Source organism: Pinus tabuliformis, chromosome 2_2 (assembly GCF_031772625.1).
Source record: "Pinus tabuliformis cultivar Carrire ecotype Pingquan chromosome 2_2, CPIR1, whole genome shotgun sequence".
Taxonomy (NCBI): domain Eukaryota; kingdom Viridiplantae; phylum Streptophyta; class Pinopsida; order Pinales; family Pinaceae; genus Pinus; species Pinus tabuliformis.
The window spans coordinates 367,168,471-367,178,443 of record NC_142300.1 but is presented as its reverse complement, the minus strand read 5'-3'; the positions used below and the strand labels follow the sequence as shown (position 1 = coordinate 367,178,443).

At 42.1% G+C, this 9,973-nt stretch overlaps 1 long non-coding RNA gene across 2 annotated transcripts; it reads left to right on the top strand.

Moving 5' to 3' along the window:
- The first annotated feature begins 1,797 nt into the window (after window positions 1-1,797).
- On the top strand, window positions 1,798-9,738 carry LOC149192759 (uncharacterized). Of its 2 annotated transcripts, none has more exons than XR_016254908.1 (3): window positions 1,798-2,122; window positions 2,238-2,296; window positions 9,534-9,738. It is a non-coding gene; the product is annotated as an uncharacterized LOC149192759 (long non-coding RNA). The 2 variants fall into 2 exon arrangements; XR_016254907.1 differs by lacking the exon at window positions 9,534-9,738 and adding an exon at window positions 2,415-2,589.
- Window positions 9,739-9,973: the final 235 nt, after the last annotated feature.

Genomic DNA, 9,973 nt, shown 5'->3' with positions numbered 1-9,973 from the left:
GAAGCCGGTGTCTCAGTTTCATAACGATCCGCTTGCCAAGTTCTCCCGCGACCCCTGCGCCTCCTGCCTTTACCTCTTCTGGAAGGTCTGCCTCTAGTGTTACCCCTACTACCTTGCCCCACCTCGAAAGTCCCCTTCGCCATGCACTCTTCCTTCCCGGTCTCCATTTCTCCTTCCCTGCGATTTCCTTCTTCTTCCTCCGTCAGCTCCTGCTCCCTCCATTTGTTCCTCACCTCTCCTTCCTTGGACAGACTTTCCTTCCTACCTCCCTCTGCCATAACTTCCTGCCTTCTTCTGAGACGATAACCAGGGTTTCTCTGCCAGACTGCTTCAAACTTCGCCACCTTTCCAATCTTCGATTTGTCAGTATCACTATCTTCTCCTGCTCCTGTAGATATATCGCCACCTATCCTTTGTTTCACCGACTGAGCGTCGCCGTTCTTCTCCCCTGCCTTTTCCATAATTCTCTCGGTTCCTTGTCTTGGTTTTTGGTCTCTCCTGCATGCCGTCGTTACAAACCTTAAAATGATTACCCTGAGATGTGGCTTTTGCTGCCGTGTACTGCACCCCATCATTTCCTTGTGCAGTTCTCTTTTCTCCACCCCGATCGGGGTAAAAGGTATTTAATTGTTATGTAATCTCTATAAAGGTATTTAAGTAGTGTATTGGTGGTGTATGTGCAAGATCTCAAGCTTAGAAATTAGAAACTACAAGACACCAAATAGCTATTGTGTTTTCAAATTAAAAAGTATGACTCCCCTCCTCTTCCTATATCCTGTATGGTTATGATTGCATGAATAAAAGATTGAATCATTCATGGCATAAACATTTGTTTAGTGATATCACGATGAATTTTTTTATAATGAAACATATAATTAAAAAAAAATTATTAATGTAAAAAAAAATATATTCATTAGATTAAAAATATAATAATATTATAAAATCGCCATCAAAGAATTTTATAATAAAATATATATTTTGTATTTTAAAAAGTGGTAATATTATAAAATCACCATGAAAAAATTATAATAAAATATATATGTTAAAATAAATTTTATTGATTTTTAAAAACTTATTCATCGGATTGGTAAAATATCTTATCTTCGAAATTGTTTTTTTAAGATTCAAAATAATAATTATTAGATTGAAAAAAAATACAAGATATTAACTTTTTATTATTTTGTTAATTCAAAATTTCTAACTATTCTTTTAATACAGATACATAAATAAATGAAACAACCATTTCAAACTTTCCAATTCCAACTGTTCAATTCCTTCACTCCATACGACTCTCCCCAATTCATTATTCCGTCGGCATTTGAAACGAATACTTTCTTAGGTAATTTTATGCATTATAGAAAGTAAATAAACTGTAAACAGCGGACTCATATCTTCCCCCACTCTCTATGGAAAACCGGGTGCCCCCTTAAGATCATATTATTTGTTTGGTTAGTCTTTTACAACAAAAATTTTACATGGAAAATCTTCAAAAACAGAATTGATTTGTCCCCTATACAGATCAAATATTGAGAACAACTGTCACATCCCCATGGGAATATACCACGGTAAAAAAATTTAATTGTAATGCTAACCCTTAGCCCTTTATATATACATATAACGCTTAATGACACGATGACTGTTCAATATATGTATAAAGCTTATAATACAACAGTGGTTCAATTCTCGTTTCCGACATGCAGCAGGGTTATAACATGTGTTAGGTCTTTTGACTATATGTGATCCCGTATGATACATATCCACGGCATTGTGATATTGTTATAAGGCCTGTATGTTACATTTGTTTGGCCATACTTCCACCCAAGCGCCAGGTGTGAAGAACTATTAATGTCTCAGCTACCCTGGCCAGGTGGCTGTCTTCGTACTTGACCCATGTGATTGCTTTGGAGGGAACGCTGCTGAAGCGCGCCAACTCCCATCCGAGCGAACGGTGAGGATCTGCCCAGTTGATCTAAGGGCTCACAATGACTTCAGGGTTTAAGGGGTTTATAAAAGTCTTGGACCGCAAGACTCGGGTTCATTTGCACCTGTTCGGTTGGTGGTGCTCACTTCTGCTCCGCGGGTCATTGCTGCTCTCAGTGCTGGTTCGTTTCAGTCAACCCTGGTAACACCGCCGAGCCTCAGCTATTACACATGGCTCATTTTCTTTACTTGTATCGTCTTTTCCACAGGTTAAGGTTCTGGTTGTATCATTCTAACTTCCAGTTTTGGTTGTGCAGGCACCGGCTTCTTGGCCTCCATTCCGCGCCAGGCATTCAAGGAATCCGGCACTTACCAGGTATTTTCCCTGACGAGGGTTTGGTAGATTCATTGTGCATTTGGAGTTAACGTTTATATGAAGATTCATTCCTTCGACCTGGGGTTTTCCTCCTGACAACTTCCACCCGTTGTCTTAGGTTTAACCTTCTTTTGTCAAACCGGGTTAGGGTGAGCGGCAGGCCTCCTCATGCCGGAGCCGTGCCTAATCTGGTTCTGAAATGTTGATATACATATATTTGATTTTCGTTTAGTTTGTAAATCTTCTTTAGAAGTTCACGGCAACCTTGGCCGGACTTGGTTTAAGACAGAGACTGTTACCATCTCTTCTGATGTTATATACTCGCCATGGATTTGTTGAATGTCTACCGAGACCAGGATTTATCCTCGGCTCTCAGGTTAAATTATGAACTGTCTGTTGTCATACCCTGCGGGGTTCTCTTTTCAGGACATGGAATATATGTATAAATGAATTGTTTTCTTTGAACGCACGAGCGTATTTACATTTATCTTGGTTATGTCGAGCATTCATTTGTCTGTGCTTTATATGAATCCATTCTCCAGATTCGTTTGGGGTTTTTGTTTATTAAGTAACAGCCGTGGTCTTTTGATAAGTTTTTGTTTATTAAATTACAGCCGTGGCCTTGTAATAACTGGTTTAACCCCTCGAGGGTTTAATAATACTCATAGAGTTGTGATAATGAAACCCTCTGTTTACACAGTCTTCTTGTTTACACAGCCCTCTCGTACCTGAGACGGAGGTTGGATGACCGCTGTCACAGCGTTCTGGGCTTTAAGCGTCTCACATGTTGTTAATTTATATGTTATTGCAGATATCAATGTTTATCAACATCTATCCGGTTTACGTGTGTAGTAGATTGAAACCCTAAGTGCTGTGTTTCGATGAGTTATCTCTGCAATGGATTTTCTTATTATACGCGACACATCTTGTCTTCTATGTTTCGTGAATACACAGTCATTTAATATATATATATACTGTTCCGTTCTTCCAGTTATAGATTCACATGGTTGTTTTCCAACGAACCATTCTTGTATTATCACTGTGTTCACTGTTAAGCTATTAAGAACTTTTATGAAGCTCCTCATACGACTACAGATAGTCATGTAGCGATTCATGCCGTTTATTTTGTCTTGGGTTTTCTCACAGCTAAAGTATTTCCATTCTTATGGCTCATGCATTAACTGCGTTCCCGTATCGGCTCTGTCTGTAGATTGCACATAATCTTACAGCCTCCCGATATCGGTCTATAACTTATGTTTTGTATACACAGTTTAATATACTTATCTGTCTGTTGATAGTTATGCATCGTCTACAGTCATCACCTATTGATTCGACCTGTAGCTTATGTTGTGTTTACAGCTTTCATTCAGCTAATATACATTTTATTTCGTTATCGTGCATTGCTATGACGTTTAGTTCATCATTTAACAAATTCAAGCAGATAACATTATAGACTCACAGAGCCGTATGTAAGACTTCCATTAACTAAGTATTTAAGCATCATTCAGAAAACTGAAGCTTCACTGTACTTTCTTTCATCTACCAGTATACAGAATATAGAAAGCCAAGTTTGGTAACAGCCATACCTGTTCTGTCAGACACCTGAGTTTCAATGCTCCAGAATTTCACCTGCAACTTGTAGGTTTGCTCTTATCCACCCAACCATGAGATCCAGTGATAACTTGGATTCTCCCCCCGAGCTGTCCTGCAGGCCTGCAGCCCTCAACAAGACACTTGCACAGTTTGTGCTAGGGTTATCTGGTCCTCACCAGACTTAACCCTTTCTTTCTTTCTTTCTGTTCTTTCTCACAGATTTTCCTCCCCCTCTCTGTCACAACAGACCAGGGATTTTCCCTCCCAGGACCTTTCCTGGCTGAGGGTTAGTTTCTTTTTCAGTTATCATAACTGTTTCTTTTTCCAAATCCTCCCTTAGGAGACTGCCAGCATTTGCACACCAAAAAAATATCTTTCATTTATAAAAAATAAATATCTTTTAACAAAAAGTAATTAGTAGTTCACACTAATTTCTTACCATGGTAACTTCCTAATTACTAGCTTTTACGGGGTCATTACATCTTCCCCCCCTGGGATTGGACATCGTCCCGATGTCTATTCCCATTAAATAAGTTTGGGTACGCTTTTCTCATAAGCTCCTCGTCTTCCCAAGTAGCTTCCTCAGGCCCATAGTGCTGCCACAGCACTTTAATTTGGGTAATAACCCGTTTCCGCAGCCGCACTTCTCTCTGGTCGAGAATGCTCTGTGGCTCGACCAGAACCTCGCCTTCCGGTTCGACCTGCAGACAATCAATATTCTTAATCAGTTTTCTGTTAAGCATATTGTCACATTCCAAACAACGGGGTTAATTCTTACCCGAACGTCTTGCCAACGGATCACATGTTTGGGATCGTATACATATCTCTTTAGAACAGAGACGTGAAATACATTGTGAATTCTAATGTGGCTTGGCAAAGCGAGTTGGTAGGCCACCGGCCCCACTCTAGCCAAAATCTGAAAAGGACCAAAGTACCGAGGAGCCAGTTTGGTGCATCCGCTCCATTGCAATGTGCTCCTTCTAGCTTGGATCCTTACAAACACATGGTCACCAACCTGGTATTCCTTAAACCTTCTTTTCTTGTCTGCAAAACTTTTCTGCCGGTCCTGTGCAGCCTTTAAATTGGCCCGTACCTTTTTCACTGTGTCTTCCATTTCTTTCAGCATTTCCGGACCCAAACTCAACTTATCCTCGGGTCCACCCCAACTTGAGGGTGTGCGGCATCTCCGCCCATACAAGACCTCAAAAGGGCTTAATTGTGTCGAGGTATGATATCCATTGTTATATGCGAATTCCACCAAGTGCAAATACTCTTCCCATTGATTTGGCTTCATCATCACATAAGCCCTCAACATATCTTCCAGCACTTGATTTACTCGCTCAGTTTGACCATCGGTCTGCGGGTGATATGCTGTGCTAAAGTTTAGCTGGGTTCCCAATTCTGCGAACAATGTCCTCCAAAAGGTGGAAGTAAACTTTACATCCCGATCTGAAATAATTACCTTTGGTAGTCCATGCAATCTGAACACATTTTGCATAAAAAGATGAGCAATTTGTACTGCTTTATAGGTGGATTGCACGGGTATGAAGTGTGCTGCTTTACTAAGCTTATCCACCACTACCATAATGGAATCATGGTTTTTCCTTGTTCGAGGCAAACCTGTTATGAAATCCATGGAAATGGTTTCCCATTTCCACTCCGGAATAGGCAACGGTTGCAGCAGCCCGGCTGGATGCTGATGCTCTGCTTTAATCTGCTGACACTCTAAGCATTTTGCCAAGTACTCAATCACTTGCTTCTTCATTCCAGGCCAGAAGTATTCTTTCCTTAGCGCCGTGATCATCTTTTGGTACCCTGGGTGGCCAGTATAGTGGCTGGTATGGAATTCATCCAAAATCAGGTACTTAAGGTCATTTGAATCAGGTACATATAATTTCTTGTTAAAGTATAACATGCCAGCATTGTCCAAGGTAAAGCCTTGTTGCAGTTTCTCCTTATTTGCTTGCTGTACCTGCTGTTTTAACTGCTGGTAGTCGGCATCCAGATTTGCTGCTGATTTGATTTGTTCAAACAAAGAGGTCCGCCACTTGCTAACTGAAAGTTCGCACAAACACTGTACCTTGCGACTCAAGGCATCAGCCACCCGATTCTCTTTGCCCTTTAAATGCTTAATTTCGAAATCGAAGCCACTTAGGAAATCTGCCCAACGTCCTTGCCTCGCATTCAAGGTAGGCTGGCTGAAGTAATTGGTCAAACTGTGATGATCTGTCAACAACAGAAATTTCCTCCCCAGGAGGTAATGTCGCCACATTTTTAGAGCATGGATCACCGCTGTCAATTCTAAGTCATAGGCAGAGTATTTCTGTTCATGCTCCTTTAGTTTCCTTGATTCATACGCGACTACTCTTCCTTCTTGCATTAATACTCCTCCCACCCCTTCTTTGCTTGCATCGGTGCACACCACGTAATCCTTATTAGGATCTGCTATACTCAAGATGGGTGCAGTAGTGAGTAAATGCTTTAATCGATCAAAGCTCTGCTGACCATTTAAATATCTTTCCCTTTTTCTGCAAGGACGTGATAGGAAAGGCTATTCTTGAGAACCCTTCCACAAACCTTCGATAGTAGCCTGCTAATCCCATAAAGGATCTGATATCAGCTACATCCTTGGGTATGGGCCACTCCATAATAGTCCTTATCTTCTCCGGATCTACTGCTATTCCTTCTTGGGTAATCACATGGCCCAGGTATTGGATTTCCTCCTTGAAGAAATCACACTTACTAAATTTGGCATACAGCTGATGCTCCCGAAGGGTTTGCAGCACCAACCGGAGATGTTCTTTGTGTTCCTCATGGGAACGAGAATATATCAGAATGTCATCTATGAATATTAGTACAAATTTGTCCAGGAACCGGTGAAACACGCTGTTCATTAAACACATAAAGGTGGCGGGTGCGTTGGTCAAGCCAAAGGGCAGTACCACAAACTCGTAATGACCGTAGCGTGTTCTGAAAGCGGTTTTTGCAATGTCTTCTTCTTTAATTCGGATTTGATGATAACCAGATCGCAAATCGATCTTAGAAAACACTTTTGCTCCTTTCACTTGATCGAAGAGTTCGTCAATCCGAGGCAGGGGATACTTGTTCTTGATCGTGAGCTTGTTCAGCTGACGATAGTCTATACACATACGGAGAGTCCCATCTTTCTTTTTAACAAATAGTACCGGAGCCCCCCATGGTGACACGCTGGGGCGGATGTAATTCTTTTCCAGCAACTCTTGTAACTGCATCTTCAATTCTGTCAATTCAGGTACACTCATCCGGTACGGTGCTCGTGACACCGGTGCTGCCCCTGGTGTCAATTCTATAGTAAAATCTATATCCCGTTTAGGAGGTAATCCTGGTACTTCCTCAGGAAATACATCTACAAATTCATGCACCACTGGGATATTGTCTAATGCAGCTACTTTGTTTTTCTGATCTGTATACCCAACTTGAATAGCGTAAATCTGACACTTTTTCCTGAGACATTTAGCCAACTGGGAGGCAGTGATAGGCCGGATCTGTACAGGATGTTTAATCCCTTGTAATTCTAGCTGCTGTCCTGAGTCATCCTTATAATAGATGGTTTTGGTCTTGCAGTTCACCAATGACCAGTGCTTTTCCAGCCAATCCATACCAATCAGAATGTCATAGGACCCCAACGGAAGCACATTCAAGTCTGCTATAATTGACTGTCCAGCTATGCTAAAAGGACAGTTATTTATTTTGGCTAAGACTCTTCTTTTAGCCCCGGTGGCTAGCTGTACCAGCCATGGGTTCTTAAATCTTTCAGAAGATAGCTTACAATGTTCTACTACTTTTGGGCTAATATAACTTAAAGTAGCGCCTGGGTCAATAAGAACAGCTATGGAAAGATTAGAAATTTTACCTTCGAATTCCACCATGCTTGGCTGGTATTCCGCTTGACGGTCCTCCAAAGCCGCGTTAATTTTTGGCATGCTGCGCGCCACTTCTCCAACAGTTGACGCTTCTTGGATCTGAGATATCTGCTCCACCCCTTTACGCTGAGGGCAATTCTTTACATAATGTGGGCCTCCACAACCCCAGCATTGGACTGGAGGTCTGGTCCCTCCTTCAAGGTCTAATCTGACAGGCGGTTCACTGATTCTGCTCTCACTTGGTTTAGACCGAAAAGTACTCTTTGCCATATTCCTGCCAACAGGTCCTTTACCAGCAACCTTGCTGCCATTACCACGACTTCCCTTGCTGTTACCAGCAACTCTGTTGCTTTTTCTTTCATTCCACCTTTTGTTTGAGATGTCTCCTTTTTGCTTGTTTTGCTGATAACAGATTCTTGCCTTACGAATCGCCTCATCCATTGTCCTGGGATTATCAAACTCAATACGTTCCCTTATATACGCTGGTAGACTGCTCACAAATCGCTGCACTTTGGCCTTCTCCTCCTTGATATATGGTACATAGCGAAGCAGGGAGGTGAAGCGGTTAATAAACTCGTCCATGGACTGCTGTCCTAGACGTAAATCGTGGAATTCCCGAGCCTTCTCGTCATAGAAACGCTCAGTTAAATATCTCTCCTTGAAGTACTTCTGAAATTTTTCCCAGGTTATGCTCTGCTCGCTTACTCCTTTCACAATTTTGATTTCTTCCCACCACAGGGTTGCCTTGCCTTGTAGTTGGAAGATGGCCAATCGCGCCTTCAAATTCTGGTCATACTCGTATAGCTGAAAATATTTGTTGATATTAATTAACCAAGCCTCTGCCGCTTCTTCCTGCTCTCCGTCAAACTGTGGAGGCTTAATTTTTCGGAATTCTCCTTGTAATTCCATTTTCTGCCTCTTGGAAGTCTGCTGTTCCACTACATTGTCGGAATGGTCTTCCTTCTCCTCAGAGAGTTCAGGTGCGTAATTCCGTTCTTCGGTTGCTCTTTGCTGTTCTGCACTAGGATTGGCTAATAGCGGATTCTGTCTTCCTGACAGACTCCTTAATATTCTTTCCTGCTCCACTGTCAAGCGTGCGTTATCTTCTCGCAGACGCGCCATCTCATCCTTCAGTTCTTGAACCGTTTGCAGTATTGCCAGATTAGTACTGCGTGTCTCTGCATCAAGCTGTACCCACAGTTCTGGATTATTCCGAGGAATGCCGTCAGCTCCCGGTATCTCCTCCATCTTTATGATTGACTGGTAGTGAGCTGCTGTTTTCTGTTATTTTATTTTCCTAATCAATCAACAGAACACAATTAGCACTATTCCCCATACATGTACTATATAATGCAGCTGGACCTTACTGTTCCAGAGGCCACAGTTCTGAAACCTCTGCTCTGATACCACATTGTCACATCCCCATGGGAATATACCACGGTAAAAAAATTTAATTGTAATGCTAACCCTTAGCCCTTTATATATACATATAACGCTTAATGACACGATGACTGTTCAATATATGTATAAAGCTTATAATACAACAGTGGTTCAATTCTCGTTTCCGACATGCAACAGGGTTATAACATGTGTTAGGTCTTTTGACTATATGTGATCCCGTATGATACATATCCACGGCATTGTGATATTGTTATAAGGCCTGTATGTTACATTTGTTTGGCCATACTTCCACCCAAGCGCCAGGTGTGAAGAACTATTAATGTCTCAGCTACCCTGGCCAGGTGGCTGTCTTCGTACTTGACCCATGTGATTGCTTTGGAGGGAACGCTGCTGAAGCGCGCCAACTCCCATCCGAGCGAACGGTGAGGATCTGCCCAGTTGATCTAAGGGCTCACAATGACTTCAGGGTTTAAGGGGTTTATAAAAGTCTTGGACCGCAAGACTCGGGTTCATTTGCACCTGTTCGGTTGGTGGTGCTCACTTTTGCTCCGCGGGTCATTGCTGCTCTCAGTGCTGGTTCGTTTCAGTCAACCCTGGTAACACCGCTGAGCCTCAGATATTACACATGGCTCTTTTTCTTTACTTGTATCGTCTTTTCCACAGGTTAAGGTTCTGGTTGTATCATTCTAACTTCCAGTTTTGGTTGTGCAGGCACCGACTTCTTGGCCTCCATTCCGCGCCAGGCATTCAAGGAATCCGGCACTTACCAGGTATTTTCCCT